The sequence below is a fragment of the Parasteatoda tepidariorum genome, chromosome 9, assembly GCF_043381705.1.
Source record: "Parasteatoda tepidariorum isolate YZ-2023 chromosome 9, CAS_Ptep_4.0, whole genome shotgun sequence".
Classification (NCBI taxonomy): domain Eukaryota; kingdom Metazoa; phylum Arthropoda; class Arachnida; order Araneae; family Theridiidae; genus Parasteatoda; species Parasteatoda tepidariorum.
The window spans coordinates 41,906,461-41,924,348 of record NC_092212.1 but is presented as its reverse complement, the minus strand read 5'-3'; the positions used below and the strand labels follow the sequence as shown (position 1 = coordinate 41,924,348).

Below are 17,888 nucleotides of genomic sequence, written 5' to 3'. Positions count from 1 at the left end.
TACCTAGCGTGGACAAGCTATGGGGCTTGTGCGGACGAGCTTTATAACCTATTAAAAAATCGCTTAATACAACTCATAAAGGTATATACAGTAGGGAACCGATTATCCGGAACGATCGGGACCCTCGCTATTCCGGANATAACGGGTTCTGTTCTGTACAATAAATTTAAATAAATAAAATACAATTAATTTTAAATAATTTCACATCAATTTCAATACAATTAATTTTAAATAATTTTACTTCAATTTCAATACGATTAATTTTAAATGATTTCATATCAATTTTAATACAATTAATTTTAAATAATTTCACATAAATTTCAATACAATTAATTTTAAATATTTTCATATCAATTTTAATACAATTAATTTTAAATAATTTCATATTAATTTCGATACGATTAATTTTAAATAATTCACATCAATTTCAATTCAATTAATTTCACATCAATTTCAATACGATTAATTTTAAATGATTTCACATCAATTTCAATACGATTAATTTTAAATAATTTCAATTAAATAATTTCACATCAATACTAAAGTATTCACAGTGTGATTATGCAACTGCACAGATACACTAAGGTTATCAATTTACGATATCTCACAGAGGCAATTTCACCAGTAAATAAAAAAGTTATTCAAGATGTCTACTCTTGCCACTTGTCCACACTAACAACCTTCTCCCCTACCAGGAATCAATCTTAATGGTTCGAAGGCCGAACTTTAAATATGCTAATAAATTTGTGTAAACAATATTTTTAGTTATGAAATGAGACACAAAGACGAACTTTTTCTGAATAAAAATGCATTTTTTACGATGGATTTGGATTCTTGACCCTTAAAATATGAGGATTACGGTAGGATTTATGTTTAGCATTTAATAAATTTTTTAGCAACTGACATTAATATAGATTGATTTGTTTTTAATTTTTAAAAAAAAACATTACTAAAGCTTTAAACTGTCAGAATTATATTTCTCCGATGCATTTCATTTTGTAAAATTCTAAAGGCATAATTAAGTATTTGAGTTTGCAATTGAGCAATTGAAGCAATTGAAGTTAATTAAATTTAAAATTAAAATCATAAAATGGTCAAATGTTTGAATTTGCAATCGACTTTCACTTACAATTACTAAATAAATAAATGAATCAAAATTAAAAATTATTATATAATTTGTATATTTTGAATATATATAAATTAAAATGTTATCAAAAACCGAAAATGCTTAACTAGTTTGCATTTGCATTACTGATAACATTTAAAAAAGCAAAATTAAAAACCTTTTAAACTAAATATTGCACTTATTACTGTCAAAATTGATAACAATATATAATTTATAAATATAGTATTACATATATTACAAATGAAAAATTACTTTCTAAATAATATTTTCAGAATTTCTCATTGATAATATCTAATTCGAGTAAATTTTGTACGATACTGCTACCAAATATTTTTTTAATATTAAATGACTGAACAAATACTTATTCTAAAATATTGTATTAGCTGTTATGAATCTTAAATTTCTCTTGTTTTTATTTTTTATTTATAAATAGTTTAAACGTAATTGTCATTATATGAATTAACTGTGACACTCACTACTCCCATTATAACTTTTATGAACTCTTAATAATTTTTTACAACTCTTCTCATGAAAGAAAAGAAAATGGTAATTTTTTCTAAAGATTAGAGAAAAAGATATTTAATTTGTTTTGTATTTCCTTGTAATAATACAAAGACGAAATTTATCATTGATTTTTACTTAAAAACCGTTTAATGATTATTTTTAACTATCATGCACGTGTTATTTAGATAAAAATTTTACAGGTGATTAATACTAATCATAATTTGTACAATCACAAGTAATCCGCACCACGCCTGATAACAAGTAATTATGATTTACAACAATTTACAAGTAATAACAATTATATATAATCTTGACAAAAAGTAGCTTGTTACTTGTAACCTATAGCATTTAATTCTAACTCCTACATTTTTATGTTTAAAATAATGCATTTAAAGCTGTTTTCTTCTAAAGTTGAAGAGTAAATTAACATTTTGATACTATACTAGAAGAAATATTTTAAAATAAGCTTTAAAATTAATCAATAATATTTATTTCCAACTTTTATATTCACAAGTTTTAAATTATACTTTCAAGGCTGTTTTAGTTAAAGCGGTGGTTAGTATACATTCTATACTATAGGAAATTAGCTTTAAAATATAAGTATATAATACTTTTCGGTATTTATTGTATATATTTTCATATTTTTTACATATTTACATTCATATATTCTATTACTATAAGAAATACTTAAAATAAGTTTTACAATTTTCTTCTCATTAACTCACAAATAGTTACTGAAGCATAATTTGTATTCCCAAAAGTGTCATATAGTGACATAAGTTTAAAAAAATAATTCTCTAAAAGCGTAAAATATTACTCATCTTTTTTGAGCAAATGTCGTTAATTTTCCAAATCGTTTCCTAATTTTCAGTTTTAAGCATTTGCTGTTCACTAAAATATCGAGATGCTTTTAAAGTTTACAGTAATGGGTTTCAAGTTGGAAGAAATTTAGAAACTTTTATAACATTTTCTGCATTTTTTACTGAAGCAAACTTAAAAATACGAAACATTTATTAATAATTCAAATTAAGCAATTACTTTTTTTGAAAACTTGGATTTCGTTACTTTACTTCAAGTATAGTAAAGAAAATACAAAACAAGAAACTTACTATACTTGAAGTAAAGTAACGAAATCCAGGTTTTCAAAAAAAGTAATTGCTTAATTTGAATTATTAATAAATGTTTCGTATTTTTAACATAACATGTATTAATATAATCAAAAATATTTATAATAAAATGTCTATTTACCATTACAAAAAAAACTTTTAAATATGATTTATTAATTTTAAATGTAAAAAAGTTATACTTTTTAAAATATGTTGATTTCTATATCCAGAAATATTTATTAGACTTAAATAAAAGAAATTCATTTATTAACTTACTCTATCATAAACACGAAAAATATTTACGGTTGCTTAAAGTAACACAATTTATTATTTAATTTATATTTCCTGAAACTTTGATAATCCACCTAGAAAAGCATGGTGACGTAAGTTTGAATCACGACTTATAGTTTAATAGCATTGTTATGTCATATCTTTCAATAGGTTAATGTTTCAGATCTAGTAAATTAAATTACTCCAAAATATTCATAGCTATACTACAGTTGACTCGCATATTTATGGCTTCATTATGGCAGTTTCAGATATAGTGGGTAAAATTTTCCACAACTATACATAACTACACTGTAGCTGACACATAGTTTCATAACTTCACTGTAGCTGTTTCAAATATAGTAAGCAAAATTTTCCAAAAAATATTCATAGCCATACTATAACGGACACATAGCTTCACTATAGGTGTTTCAGATATAGTAAGCTAAATTTCCCCAAAATATTTATAACTATACTATAATGACTCATATAGCTTCACTATAGCAGTTTCAGATATAGTGGGTAAAATTATCCAAAAATATTCATAGCTACACTATAGATAACACATAGCTTCATCGTTTTATACGGCTGTTTCAGACATATGGGTTAAATTAACTAAAAATATCACACATTAAGCGTGGTTCTAAAAAATAAGTCCTATAAAATCAGGGGTCTGGCCAGGCCAAATTTACTACCGTTTAGCGATACTTTCGCAAATTCAACTTTAGAATAAATGGTAGTTTCACAAATTCAACTTTAGGAAAAACACAAAATACTTTTTGATAAAATTTTCTTTTTGTATCCCGTAACAAAATCCATATTACCCATATTTTTGTGTTGATTTTTAATGTAATTTTTAATTCTCTCAAATTACGTCTAAATTTTCACAAAATAGGTACCTCTCAGAAAAACCTAGACGGACCCCTGAAATTAATTTNCTTGCGTGGCGTGAAAATATCTTTTGTGACGTAACTCTTTCAAAAGTACATAAAAATGGTTGCCATCAGGGGTGTACATGTAGATTTATTAAATACACCTTGTGCGCCACCTAGGAGCCAAATCTAGAACCCGACACTTGAAATTTTTGCTCTGTTACAATCGTGCCCTGTTACAATTGATTAGTTGACTCGCATATCTATGGCTTCACTATAGCAGTTCCAGATATAGTGGGTAAAATTTTCCAAAAATATTCATAAATACACTGTAGCTGACACATAGTTTCATAACTTCACCATAGCTGTTTCAAATATAGTGAGTAAAATTTTCCAAAAAATATTCATAGCTCTACTATAACGGACACATAACTTCACTATAGGTGTTTCAGATGTAGAAAGTGAAATTACCCCAAAATATTTATAACTATACTATAAAGACTCATATGGCTTCACTATAGCAGTTTCAGATATAGTGGGTGAAATTATTCAAAAGTATTCATAGCTACACTATGGATAGCTGCATCGTTTCATATGGCTGTTTCAGACATATGGGTGTTCAGACAACTAAAAATACCACACATTAAGCGTGGTTCTAAAAAATAAGTTCTATAAAATCAGGGGTCTGGCCAGGCCAAATTTACTACCGTTTAGCGGTACTTTCGCAAATTCAACTTTAGGATAAATGGTAATTTCACAAATTCAACTTTAGGAAAAACGACAGTTTCACAAAATACTTTTTCATAAATTTTCTTTTTTGTATCCCGTAAGAAAATCCATATTTTTACCATATTTTTGTGTTGATTCTTAATATAATTTTTAATTCTCGCAAATTATGTCTAAATTTTCTCAAAATAGGTACCTCTCAGAAAAACCTAGACGGATCCCTAAAAATAATTTTTTCATAATAGTTTTTTCATAATAGAATCTTCTGTTCAATTATTATGTCATCCAGTTTCAAGAAAATTGTTTCAGATATTGTGGGTTCAATCACTCAAAAGCATTAAAATAAGTTTCAAAAAAATAAATTCTATAAAAAAATTTCTCTAAATCGATTTTTTTTCTCTTCGTAATGAAATTGCTCCCTCCTTCTAAACAAATATACTATCTATATCTGTTAAATTTCCCAGTGAAAGTGTACAAGAGCATAAAATTCATCCTCCCATTTACTTTATCCCACTCCTGCCGAGTAGCGGTCAAAGGTTAGAAGAGCCACTTTAACGGGCAATTCATCCTCTCCAGAGATGGAATATCCAGCTGGGATCATTAGGATAAAGGTTCCGGCTTACATCGCCGTTTCCACTACGCCCTAAAGCCGCCCGACATACTCAATAGTCACCGCCCAAGACCCGTACTTTTATACCGTCGGATAAATGATCGTCCCGACGCGGGAGCTTGCTGGGAGAAGCGTCAATTGTTTTTTCTAGATTTTGTAGGAGTTCGTATAAAAGAACTGATGTTTTTGTGCTTAATTGAGTATTAGATGTTCCATCAAAATTTTTACTTGATTGTAAAATAAACAGTAATGAAAAAAAAATTTTTTTTTGGACTAATAATTTTTTTTAACCCTTTCCAGTCACAAATACGTGCCAGCATAAAACCGTATCAATCAGGGTTAAAAGATAAAGCTGGTAACCGAAGTAGTTCTTTAGCAGTTTATTTGTGGACGGGTTATAATTGTTTGATTTCCTTAATTCACCATTACTTTAGTTCAAAATAAAATTATTTAGTTATACTTTGAAGTAACATTGATTATATATATGATTAAACTAACTATAATTAAAGTAAACGCAAAGTAAATCTGTCAAATTAGCAACGCCTACATTTAAGCTACCGTTTTTTAGTTATTTACATCCTGATTCTGATTTTGTACGAATGCTTTTATGAATCACCCGTCCCCAAAGGGTTAATAGTCCATAAATTACACATGTTGGGTGAATATAGTCTCAAATTTTTTAAAGTGTTACTCTTTTTCTTTACTGGACTATATCTCAAACTTAAAATTTTAAAAGTTTAGCTTAAAAAACAAGGTCGTAGACTAAAAACGCAAATTTTTGTAGTATTTTCAAAAAAATAAAATAATAATAAAAAAAATTTAAAAAATAAAAACTCTTGTAAGTCAAAGTTTAATTAAATAATAAAAATATTTTGTTTATTTTCTTTACAGAATTTATTTTTCTTTATTATGCTTATTACAGATTATCATTTTTTTAATAAGTTTATCGTTTTCTGATTGTTAAGTATAGGGAATTCAGCATTCTTCTTTTCTATCAGAATACGCAGAATTATCATTAGTAGAAATAGACTCGATGTAAAATTTATTATAGAAAGAAAAAGAAAGCTAAAAATAAAAATTCTTAAACCCTAATGACATATTAAATTATCTGATTATCAATCATGAATAGAAATCAATGATTAATCATGACAAGGATTAATCATTAATCTTGAATAATAATGAAAGTAATTAATAATAATGAGAAGTTATTAATAAATTTTATGATCTACCATGATGATGTAATGTAATTAATTTTTAATACAATGAAATGAAATGCAATTGCTTTCTAAAAAATTATGTTTCTTTTCCTCATTTTTAACATGTTATTTTTGACAAATTGTTTACTTTTTTCAGTTATAAATCGTTCAACTGCAACAGACTATAAAATTTCTAAATTTGAACATTTTAACCTGTTTTTTTATTGCTGGAATGAGCTTTGTTGTATTTAAAGAGATTTAGTTTTTCTTAACAAAAAAGAAAAAAAAAAAAAAAGAATGTTTTGTATTATTTTTAGGGGCTGCTATTGTACACATCACCATCAATTTGCAAAATCATACCTGATCTACAAGTACAGAAATAACGCAAATGCATTAAAAAAGCCCTAAGTAAATGAAAATTTTAATTGAAATAAAAAATTATCTTTAATAGAAAGAATTGTCATTGATTGTTTGTACAACTTGGAAGATAAAATTGCTTTACTTAACTACACAGTCAATTCCAATTAACAATGGTTAGATTAACGCAGTTGTGCCAGTTACATAAATTATTATCTCTCAGATTTGATTTTATATGAACGAGACTCCCCTGTTTATTTTTATGCCCACAGTCCAATAAAATCATCCTGTTGTTATTCAAAAAATCAATTTGATAATTTATTCTAAAAATACAATTTATTCAATGACATAAATTGAAGCAATAATAAATAATTATAGTTCATTTTGCCTTAAAAAAACAGTAAGCATTGCAGAATATAAATAAACAGAACTATGTTTCGAATGGGAAAAAAATATCTTCACTTAAAAAATAATTCATTTTAAGCAATTTCTTACTGGAATTTCAGTTCAGCAAATAGTCCACCATATACTTGAAAAATGCAGAAATATAGAGCTAAGCAGAAGCTTTGGAGTTAATTATTAAGAAAAAAAAAATTAGAATGAATTATATTTTTAAGTTTTAGCAACTTGCACGAAGAAAAAAATTCTGGTCAAATTACCATATTGTAAAGACATTTCTGGTTAAAAAAAATATCGTATTCTATCATAAAAACATTTCTAGTAAAAAAAAAAGCATAATTCTGGTAAAAAAATCCATATATACGGTATTTAAACTATTACTATGGTAATTTTTCCATTTATATAATAATGGTGTACTAGAAATTCTGGTTTTCAAAATTTTACTTCTTATTACCACACATATAGTAAAAAACGTCAAAACTGAAAAGTAAATTTAACCAAATAAATAGTTTTTGTACCAAGGTATCGTTATAAAATTTTACTACATTTACCAAATTTTATCACATATTGCAAAACAATATTTTATTCCTAATTTTACCAAAATCATTGCCAAAGCTCTTCGGTTAAAAGTACCGTGCTTTTTGATATTCCCCATAGGGCCGAAAACACAGTAAATTTTACTATAACCATACTTTTGTGTCATGATTAAAATAATAATAAAAATTATCAAAAAGTATAAGTTTTGATTTTTTATATACTGATAACTACTGTGATTAAATAAAATTAATTTTATATTATTGTTTCCTTAAATACTACGCAAGTACACTAGTCTATAAATTTAAGTATTTAATTGCATGGACTTTCAAATTTTCTTATCAAACAGGTAAGTACCATTTTGGGAATTCTTTGTCCTAATATCTTAGAGCAAATTCAAATCTTACATCAAATGAAAATCGTTAAACACACAGCTACCCTACCATACATTATTAAGAAATTATTGTAAAAATTTAATCTTTATCGTCAAATAATTTCATAAAAATATATGCGTGTTAATATTAGAGAGTAACGTAAGTTTTAAAAAAAACTAGTCTAAAATTCAAAAAAAGGAATGACTAAAAAAGGTTTTTATTTTCATTTTTATTTAGGTGATAATTCTTTATTTTTGCATTAAGCATTTTAATATTGACGGAAAAAGAAAAAAAATTTCTTTTCAAAAATTTTTTTTATTTAATTCTAAATTGTTTTGATTTTACTTCATTTAATCTTTAATTTCCAAACTCTAGAAGCGTATTTAAAAGAATATCTGTGATATTTGAATGCCTGTTATTTTATTTTCAACCATTAGTTTGTGCTTTATTTAATGCAGCGTCTCTTGATATGCATTACGATTGCTTTGCCTCCCTAAAACTATCCAAAAAGCTATTTAATACATTTTTATAAATCATTAGACATATTACCGAGAATTTATTGCGAAATTTCCGGTTATGATTTCTCTTTATCCTTATTTGTCCATATTTATGCAGATTTCAAGCTGGGTGGCAGAAATTTCTTGCGCAACGTATCCGGTAGCTGTTTAAATATTTATTTTCGAACTTATTGCTGAATCTGTCATTGAAGTATTGCAAATCAAAGGGGATGGAACACCGCCTACTTATACCTCCCCCCCCCCTAGACACGACACATCCGTAGACTTCCTTTCCTTCCAATTTCCTTTACGTTTCCTTCCAAGTTCCTTTACGTTAAGAGAAATCTTCAGACAGGTACAGCAATTCCAAAAACGGTATTTCTGACAGTGATAGATGAAGAAAAATAGCAGCTCGTCATGCTATGTCGCGCCTGAGTGCCAAAATCGTGCCAAAAAAGTAGCCGTCAGTAGTAAAAGTGGGAGGGAAAATGTTTACCAGTTTCCAAAATAAGACTTATGTCGCTATTTTTTTGCTGACACTCTAATTAGTTTACTGATGTCGCAACTGAGAGATTTATTAATCTCTAGCGATAGGAAATTCAACTCCTGATATCAAATTCGGATGGCCGACAAATCACTTTGAAGGTTGGAATTTTATAAATATAATTTCAACAAATGACTAACAAGGGAAACTAGGGAAGTGTGACTCGCCAATTTTGAAATAAACTAGTGGTATGTATGCCTTATGAGGAATAATTTTAGGGGGCAACATTCGTTTCGGCCCATAGAAGGTCCTNTGAGAGATATTTCTTATTTACCCAAAATGAAAAGAAAACATTTTTATCAGAGTGTAAAACATTCTATTATAATTTCAACAAATGACTAAGTTGATTTTACATTACGTTTAAAAACATATCTTGAGAGATATTTCTTATTTACCCAAAATGAAAAGAAAACATTTTTATCAGAGTGTAAAACATTCTATTATAATTTCAACAAATGACTAAGTTGATTTTACATTACGTTTAAAAACATATCTTGAGAGATATTTCTTATTTACCCAAAATGAAAAGAAAACATTTTTATCAGAGTGTAAAACATTCTATTATAATTTCAACAAATGACTAAGTTGATTTTACATTACGTTTAAAAACATATCTTGAGAGATATTTCTTATTTACCCAAAATGAAAAGAAAACATTTTTATCAGAGTGTAAAACATTCTATTATAATTTCAACAAATGACTAAGTTGATTTTACATTACGTTTAAAATTATATCTTGAGAGATATTTCTTATTTACCCAAAATGAAAATAAAATATTTTTACCACAGTGTAAAACATTCTATTTCATTCATGTATGTGGGTGTGGGAACAAACTGAATCATTGTAACGATTAAAACAAAGCTAGTAATCGTAACTGTATTACTTTTTCATCTGCAATCAAATGCTGTTGAGTCATATTGAATCATTTCTCGATTAAAACAAATAATAACGTCATTTAAATTCACCTCATCATTTAAGTTTTGCAAATAACGATGCATACTTTTTCAACTGCTATTTTGCATAGTTTAGTCAAATATAATCATAATATTGATTGAAACAAACTAGAAGAACATTTTGTATAATTGCATTTAAATTTGCTTTAAGCTATGAAAGCTAATCATACTTCACTGTTCTTCAATATCGATTAAAGTTGCATCATATTACCGAGTAAGGTTAAATAGCAAATCTCCTGTGCTAAATAGTTCAACTTCACATAAAAAATCTACTTTTATGAAATTAAAATATTATTTAAAGGGGAGAAAATGGGTGGTCGTATGCTTATTGACTATAAAAAATGGTAGAAAAATCCCTTTTTTTTTAATTTCTCCTTTGCTTATCATTGCACCTAATGTGAATACTCTATGTTAATTTGCTTTAAAATTAAGTGGATATTTTCTTCCTTTAGCATTCACTTTAGTTTTGAACAAATGCTAAAGGAACCGACAGAATATTCAATTTGTCAAAAAAACAATTTGTCGATATATTATGGTAGGCTTAAATGTATTGCTTCTTTCAGAAAATGTCAATAATAGTGGAGCCATTTTGCACTTTTTGCTGATTTGAAGTGGTACTTTAAAGTTGATAAATAATACCTTCTTCAATGTACAGACTTAAATTGTTAGTTTTGAGCCAAAATTTTTGAATATTAAAAATAAGATTAAAGCTATGTCGAAATGGTTTAAAGAATCTTAATCGAATTATACGGATCTTTTTTTTTCATTGCACATATTGAAAGAAATTAAAAACTTCAATTAGCGAAATCAAGGTATAAAGATAAAAAAACAAAATTAAACTTTTTCGACACTTAATATTAATTTAAAAAAGTAACTAAAGTAAAAAAGAATGGTTACAGTAAAGAATAAAAAATTTGTTTTAAGTTTTTTTTTTATAATATTTAATTTACATTTAACATTTAAATTTACATTTAATATACATTTTAAAGTATAGTGAGAATAGGGCAAAAATTATGATCAAATTCACCTTTTAGAGTTCATTTATTTATTAATTTCAAAGTAAATTTTTAATCAAATATTCGTATTGTTTTCAGTTAATTTAAATGTTCAAAACAAGAAAGACTTTATAAATTGAGACTTGTTCGATGTTAAAGTAATGTGCAGCAATCATATATTACTACATATATATTAAACCGTATTAAACTTAAATATATTAAACTTATTATTATAATATATTATACTTATTATATTAAAAATATATTAAACTTAAATAACTGTTAAAAGAAATACAATACTTATATTTTTTTGTAACCAGTTATTGAGTGGTAAATATAAATAAACAAATAAAAAGAGCAATATCTAGAAAAAAAGGTAGTATTTGCTCTCTAAATAGTGATTTTTTTTTCTACATTCTCTTTTTTCTAATAATGGATTTATTTTGTAAAAAAATAACTCAACCGAATGTTTTCAATTCAGATTTTGTCGGTAATGATTTAAAATGATGGTTTATTCTTTTCGTTACTTTCGATCGTATTTAGAATTTGAATTTTAATATATATGTATATACATATGAACGAATACATTATGTCTTCTAACCCCTAAAAGATCTAGCAGTTTCGTAGCCGGAGGAAAGAATAAGATATCATTCGAAAATTCTATATAGTTTATCAGTTGCAGTTACAGAGAATTATCTGATGTTATTTTATTTTGAGTCATTAAAAAAATCTTTCTATATTCAAGCGATTGAAAAAATTATTGAATATATTGACTGTATTTCAATGAAACGCAACAAATCTTTTTCTTTAACTTTACCCTTCATGCTTCATAAATTTTATTTAAGTTATTTTTATCACAAATAATATTTTCAATAAAGAAGTGTTTGCAGAAATAACATTTTAATTCAAATTTTGATTTTTAAAAATTTTAAGTTTCAATTGATTATATTATTTATTATAGTAATTAATTTATAAAGCAAGAAATTTTTGACCAAAAATCTCCTCAATTTTGTTGTGAAAATAAGTAAGAAAGTTGACAGGATGGCCTATTTGGTAGGGCGTTGGATCTGGACACGTTAATCTGTTGGACACGTCAAATCTGTCGTGTCACAAAGTCCTCCATGTTCCCACAACAAATCAATACCTCTGGGGGTACTGAATTGGATATTGATCATTCTGTGGTTCAGGTCAAAATTATGATCTGTGAATGAATAAATGGATGCGTTAATAGGTCCGCCCTATAAACGGGCTGTGACGCGTGTGTGGCTGAAATAATACTCTTGACCATAGATGGCGCCACTGAAAAACAAGAAACGCACCGTTTGCTTTAAATTCGCTTGATTACACCAAGCAGGCCTGCTGGTTGGCAAGTGGCATTAAAAACAACAAGAAAGTAAAAAGAAAATTGGTTAAAAGTTCTTTGTAGACCTAGTTGAATGCCATCTTGCATGGGCAAGTTATGAGAGAAAAATTTAACTCAAGGGAGTTACTGTTACTTAAATTAAAATAAATAAGTGATTGATAATTCGCAAGGAAAATATTGTTCACATTTAAAGTCAATAAAAGCCTAAATTGATTTTAAATTTTTCAACAATCATAAAATCAGCAGGTTTACTCAACTACTAATCTTCAAAACGGTTCTTTTTCATTGCTAACTGATAGGTCTCAAAAAGAAAGTATAATCACCAGAAAAGGTGAATATACTTTCAGGTGATGTATAATCAATTTTAAAAAAAAATGGAAAAATATTATAATACCAAAATCAGAATGAAATACCAGATACCAGAATACCAAATAATATCAGAATGTTAGAAGTTCGGAATTTTTGAAGAAAATTACATAACTTTGCTGCACTTGTTTATAGATAGTAAACTAATTGCTAATGCAAATATTGTCAAAACTTTAAGTGATTTCTGTTAAAAATATTCAAATATTTGATATTATGCTAACAATTTTAAAATATTTTTAAAATCTGCTTTTGTAAAAAATGTACACGTCAGTGTGTACCTTAAAGAAAAAAATCCAGATTTTGAGAACATTGCGCAGGAAAATTTTACATTTAGCTACAACAATTTCTGAATATTTTTTTTTTATTATTTGCTTCTGTTTTTTTTTTATTTATTTATTTATTTATTATGCTTCTCTACCCAAAATATTTAAATTAACTCTTTGGATTATCTACATGAACTCAGGTGGCCAAATCAAATCGCTTTTTTGATGTTTATAGAAAATATTGAACAATTTTTAGAAATAAATTATTATTATAATTTTTCTAACGCCCACTCGTCATTCAGGTATCTCCAGGGCATACTTGATGGTCACTCCTTCAGGGGCACATATTAGATGAACCAACGTTGCTCCCGAAGTAAAAACAGATAGTACAGAGAATTAAAAAACATCCATGCCCCCGGGATTCGAAACCAGAACTTTTCTGATGTGAGGTCAGCTCCTTGACCACTACACAGTCCGGTGGTCAAATGAATTATTTTTAAACCTCGTTTAACAAAACTTTACACGGATGCCTATAAAATCATAATAACTATTCCGAAATTCTCAATTCAGAGCCGTGGTGTTTCAGGGAATAAAGTGATCACCTTCCAATGAAGTTCGAATCCTTGCGATGACTGGGTGATTCGAATTGAAGTTCAAAATTACAAGGCTACGGAGTTGAACATAAGTAATCGTAAACCAAAAATCGGATCGGCTGTTCAACGACGATTATATATATATAAAAAAAGTTACATTTGAACCGTAGTGGCGCAGGGGGTAGAGCGTTTGCCTTCCAATGAGGGTTCGAATCCCAGCTATTCCGCACCCGGCTTGCACCGACTACAGTGAGGGCGTAAAATATCCTCAGTGTTAGACGGATCATGGGTTAGAATCCCTTCACCGTCAGGCTAATGGTGGGAGATTTTCTAGGTTTTCCTCTCTATGTAACTAAAATGCGGCTTAGTTCCATCGAAGGCAAATCCCCCCCCCAATACTTCGTCCAGGAGTTCCCTTGTCTTTTGGATCAGGTTCAAAATTGCTAGGCTACGGAGTTGAACATTGGTACTCGTAAAACTAAAAATTGGGTCGGCTGTTCAGCAACGGTTATAAAATAAAATGCTCAAATCAAGTAATAACTGTCTCTAAATTCTTATTTTCAGGATCAAACTAACAAAACAAGATGCTCAATAGCAATAATTTGGTGGCTTTTACTCGATCTCTTAACGCAGCGTAAATTAAATGTCTAACTTTTCATGCTCATTTATTCATGCTCATTCAGTTTAACTGTAGCAGATTTAGATTATAGCATGAATTTAATTAAATAATAATAATTTAATAGTTAAGAATGTATTGCATTCTTTACATCTGTTGCGCTTACATGGGCCCCTGATGGTAAAAGAACAAGAGGAAGACCGAGGCTTACCATTCAGCGCATGTTTTTAGGCGAATTAATAGAATGTGGAATATCTGGCTGGGAGGAAGCAAGATCTATTGCTAGAGACAGGAGGCGTTGGGGGGATATGCTAGAGGCCTGAAGTGCCCAAAGGCAGGTAGAGGATAAGTAAGTAAGAATGTATTGCATATTAAATACTTTTATTTAAGGAAAGAAATCAGGCTATATGAGAAATTTTGTTTGCATTTTTAAGCCTTTTTTCAATCAGTGATAGTGTCTACTTCCAACGTAGATGTGATAAAAGGAACTATTAACTACAAGACACTTTATACGAAAGTATCAAGAAATAAGACATTCTTACTAGCATAAAACCATTCAATTACACCGAGAAAAAAAGTTCGATCAAAATTACCAGAATATTGTAAAATTGATCGTGTGGGAACACCAAAAAGCTCGGTAATTTTTACCGAAGCACTTCGGTTATGATTTTAGTAAAATTAACAACAAAATATAGTTTTATAATATGTTATAAAATTTGGTAAATGTGGTAAAATTTGGTTATTTTATTATGATACTTTAGAGCATGGCATAAAACCCATTTATTCGGTAAAATTTATTTTTTAGTTATGTATTTCTTACTAAATGTGTGGTAATAAGAACTATGATTTGGAAAACCATAATTTTCGGTAAACCTATACCTTATGAACGGAAAAATTATCAAATAAATGGTTTTATTACCACATAGTTAGGTTTTATTAGTCAAAAAAAGTTTTTTATTGCCAGAAATGTCATTACTATGCAGTAACTGTAATTTTACCAGAATTGTTTTCTCTGTGTATAATCTGCCATAAGAGAAAATCATGTCTAGTTTCTCAGAAACTAAGAATGAAACGAATATTTTAAAATCAATATCCAGCATTAAAAGGATGAACACCCCTTAAACCATTCTGTGTTTCCGAAAGTATCGCTGTAAAATAATTTTTTCAAACTATTAATACGCTAGTCTTCTAAGAAATTTAGGGTAATCAAATCCTGCCCATAGTATGTTTTGAAGTTTGTATGCATTTTAGACAATAACAAATTATGCAATCAAAAAGTTTTATTGATGGTTTCATAACGCAAATGCAAACTTTCACTATGAGAAAAATAAAAAAGTCAATAAATATTGTTATTATTAATTTTTTTTTCAGTTTCCCAACAAAGTGAATTCGTTTTTATCTCAGAAAAATTTTCGTTTATCGTTTTATGAAATCGCGAAAACCAGGACAGAAACTCTTTGGTTCTCTAAGAGCCTTCTTTTTTGCTTTAAAGTCGGAACAAAATTTGCCAGGCATGGAAAAAAGATGATTTTTAAGTTTCTGAAAATTATATAAAGCAAAACTCAATGTTTCCCCCGATAGTACGTTGTATAGACAATTGAAAAGCGTCATGGATAAAGACTCCAAGGAACATTTTTGAAATAATTACGATTTTCTTAAAGTAGAGAGAGCTTTATATAAAATATTGATTTATTTTGCCAAGTTATTGAAATATGGAGATTTCAGTAGATTAAAGTGCAAAGTGAAAAGCTTTTAGTGTTATTGGAATGGGAGTAAGTTTGCATTTGGCAACAAAATGTAGACGAGTAGTCTCAGAAATCTTTAAATAAAGAACGCTATGCATGTTAACTGTTTATGAGGATAACAAGTTCTGAACTTTAAAGCTAATTTACTCTATTTCCCTAGAACATCACATAAAACCTTTATTCATGAGCTTTTCAATAATTGCCTCTTTTATTGTTCTATTTATAATGATAAAATAAAAACATATTTTCAAAAATTGCCCCGTTAACCGAAAAGTTTTAAAGTCTAGTTATCGCACTTTAATTACATTTTACATACAATTACAATTTCGGAATTTTGTTTTTACAAGGTAAACTAACCATTATTTATGTAAATGAAATGTTAAAGTAGTGGTGGACTAGCTTAAAGGTCTAAAGAGTCATCGGCAGTTACACATTTCAACTTTAACTAATTTCGGAATTTTGTTTTTACTAGGCAAACTAGTCATTATTTACATAAATGAAATGCTAAAGCAGTGGTGGACTAGCTCAAAGGTCTAAAGAGTCATCGGCAGTAACACATTTCAATTTTAACTAATTTCGGAATTTTGTTTTTACTAGGCAAACTAGCCATTATTTACATAAATGAAATGCTAATAATGGTGGACTAGCTCAAAGGTTTAATATGACACAAGGTTTAATATAGCATAAATATGGCATACATGTTGGTGGGCGAAATAACATTTTTCTGTCTAGATGGAATGTACCAGTTCGTCAGAGTAATAACAGAGACACATGTTTATGTTCAACAATCATCATAATAATGTAAATCTAAAATGACTTACTGTTAAGTGTAAAAATCATAATAAATATTAAATTATGCCACTTACCTTAATTGAGAATGGCAACCGCAAGATAAGGAACTCTCTTTTTGCAAAGAATATTATCAGTTTCTCAAATTCACTTTACAATTGGTTTTAATAAGTCATCCCATTACTGACCGAGCATACTTGAGAAAAATATTCGACACAGTTTCAATTCATCTTTGAAAAATTTAAAGAAATTAAATCGAGTTAATTTTTTTTTAATACTATCCCATACCTCTTACATTCTTCTTAATATTTGTTGATTATTACTCCTGTTAATTCTTATTTATTCTAGAATATTATTGTTCTTTTTAAATGACTGATCGGTTTAAAGATTTCTAGCTGCGGTCACGAGTAAGCCAAAACTGCCGGAGGACTTAGCAGTCACCTGGATCCTCCAGTGAAAGGTGTGTCAATCAAACCCATCTTGTCACGCCCATTTAAAATATCATTGGAACCGAGCCTACAAAAAGGTGGGGTTATTTCTTTCTTAATAGAGCCACTGAAAATTGATCTATAGGTGTGTGGGCGTGGTTATAGGCGGAGACTCGATGGTAATGACACCACTGATTGTGGTTGTCGGCGAAAGAGCTTAAACACATAACAAGGTGTTGGATAGATTTTTTTCCCCTCTCTCTCTAACAGATTTTCAAAAGTGTGAAGGAAATTACGATTTCACGGTGGAGTTACAGTTTTCGCGCCGCACAAAAGATTAAACTTTTAGGGGTCTTTTTGATGATAGAATTGTGTGTCAAGCTCAAATTATTGTTTGAGATGAGATTGCTGTAACCTCGGCGTTATCTGCCAACAAAAGAGCGAAATGAAAAGGATTATTTGAATGAATGTAAAACGTATCATGGGTTTTATTATTTATGAAAGTTATCGTAAAAAAGTTTTTAAGTGTAAAAAATATGTAATTTAATGCCATAGAATATACACATAAAAGAACTGCTTTTCGAAAGAAAAAAAAAAAAAGAAAGAAAGAAAAACAGCGTCCCATTTGTGAGTTGCAAAGCGCACCAAATGGGGTTACCTCTTA

At 28.3% G+C, this 17,888-nt stretch overlaps 1 protein-coding gene across 2 annotated transcripts in view; it reads right to left on the bottom strand.

Moving 5' to 3' along the window:
* sim (bHLH transcription factor single-minded) overlaps positions 1–17,219 on the bottom strand; it is a 141,827-nt gene extending 124,608 nt beyond the window's left edge. Inside the window, exon 1 of one of the 2 annotated variants that reach the window (XM_071184725.1) lies at positions 16,874–17,219. The gene's annotated coding sequence lies outside the window, so the exon portion shown is untranslated. 2 annotated transcript variants of the gene reach the window in all.
* Positions 17,220–17,888: the final 669 nt, after the last annotated feature.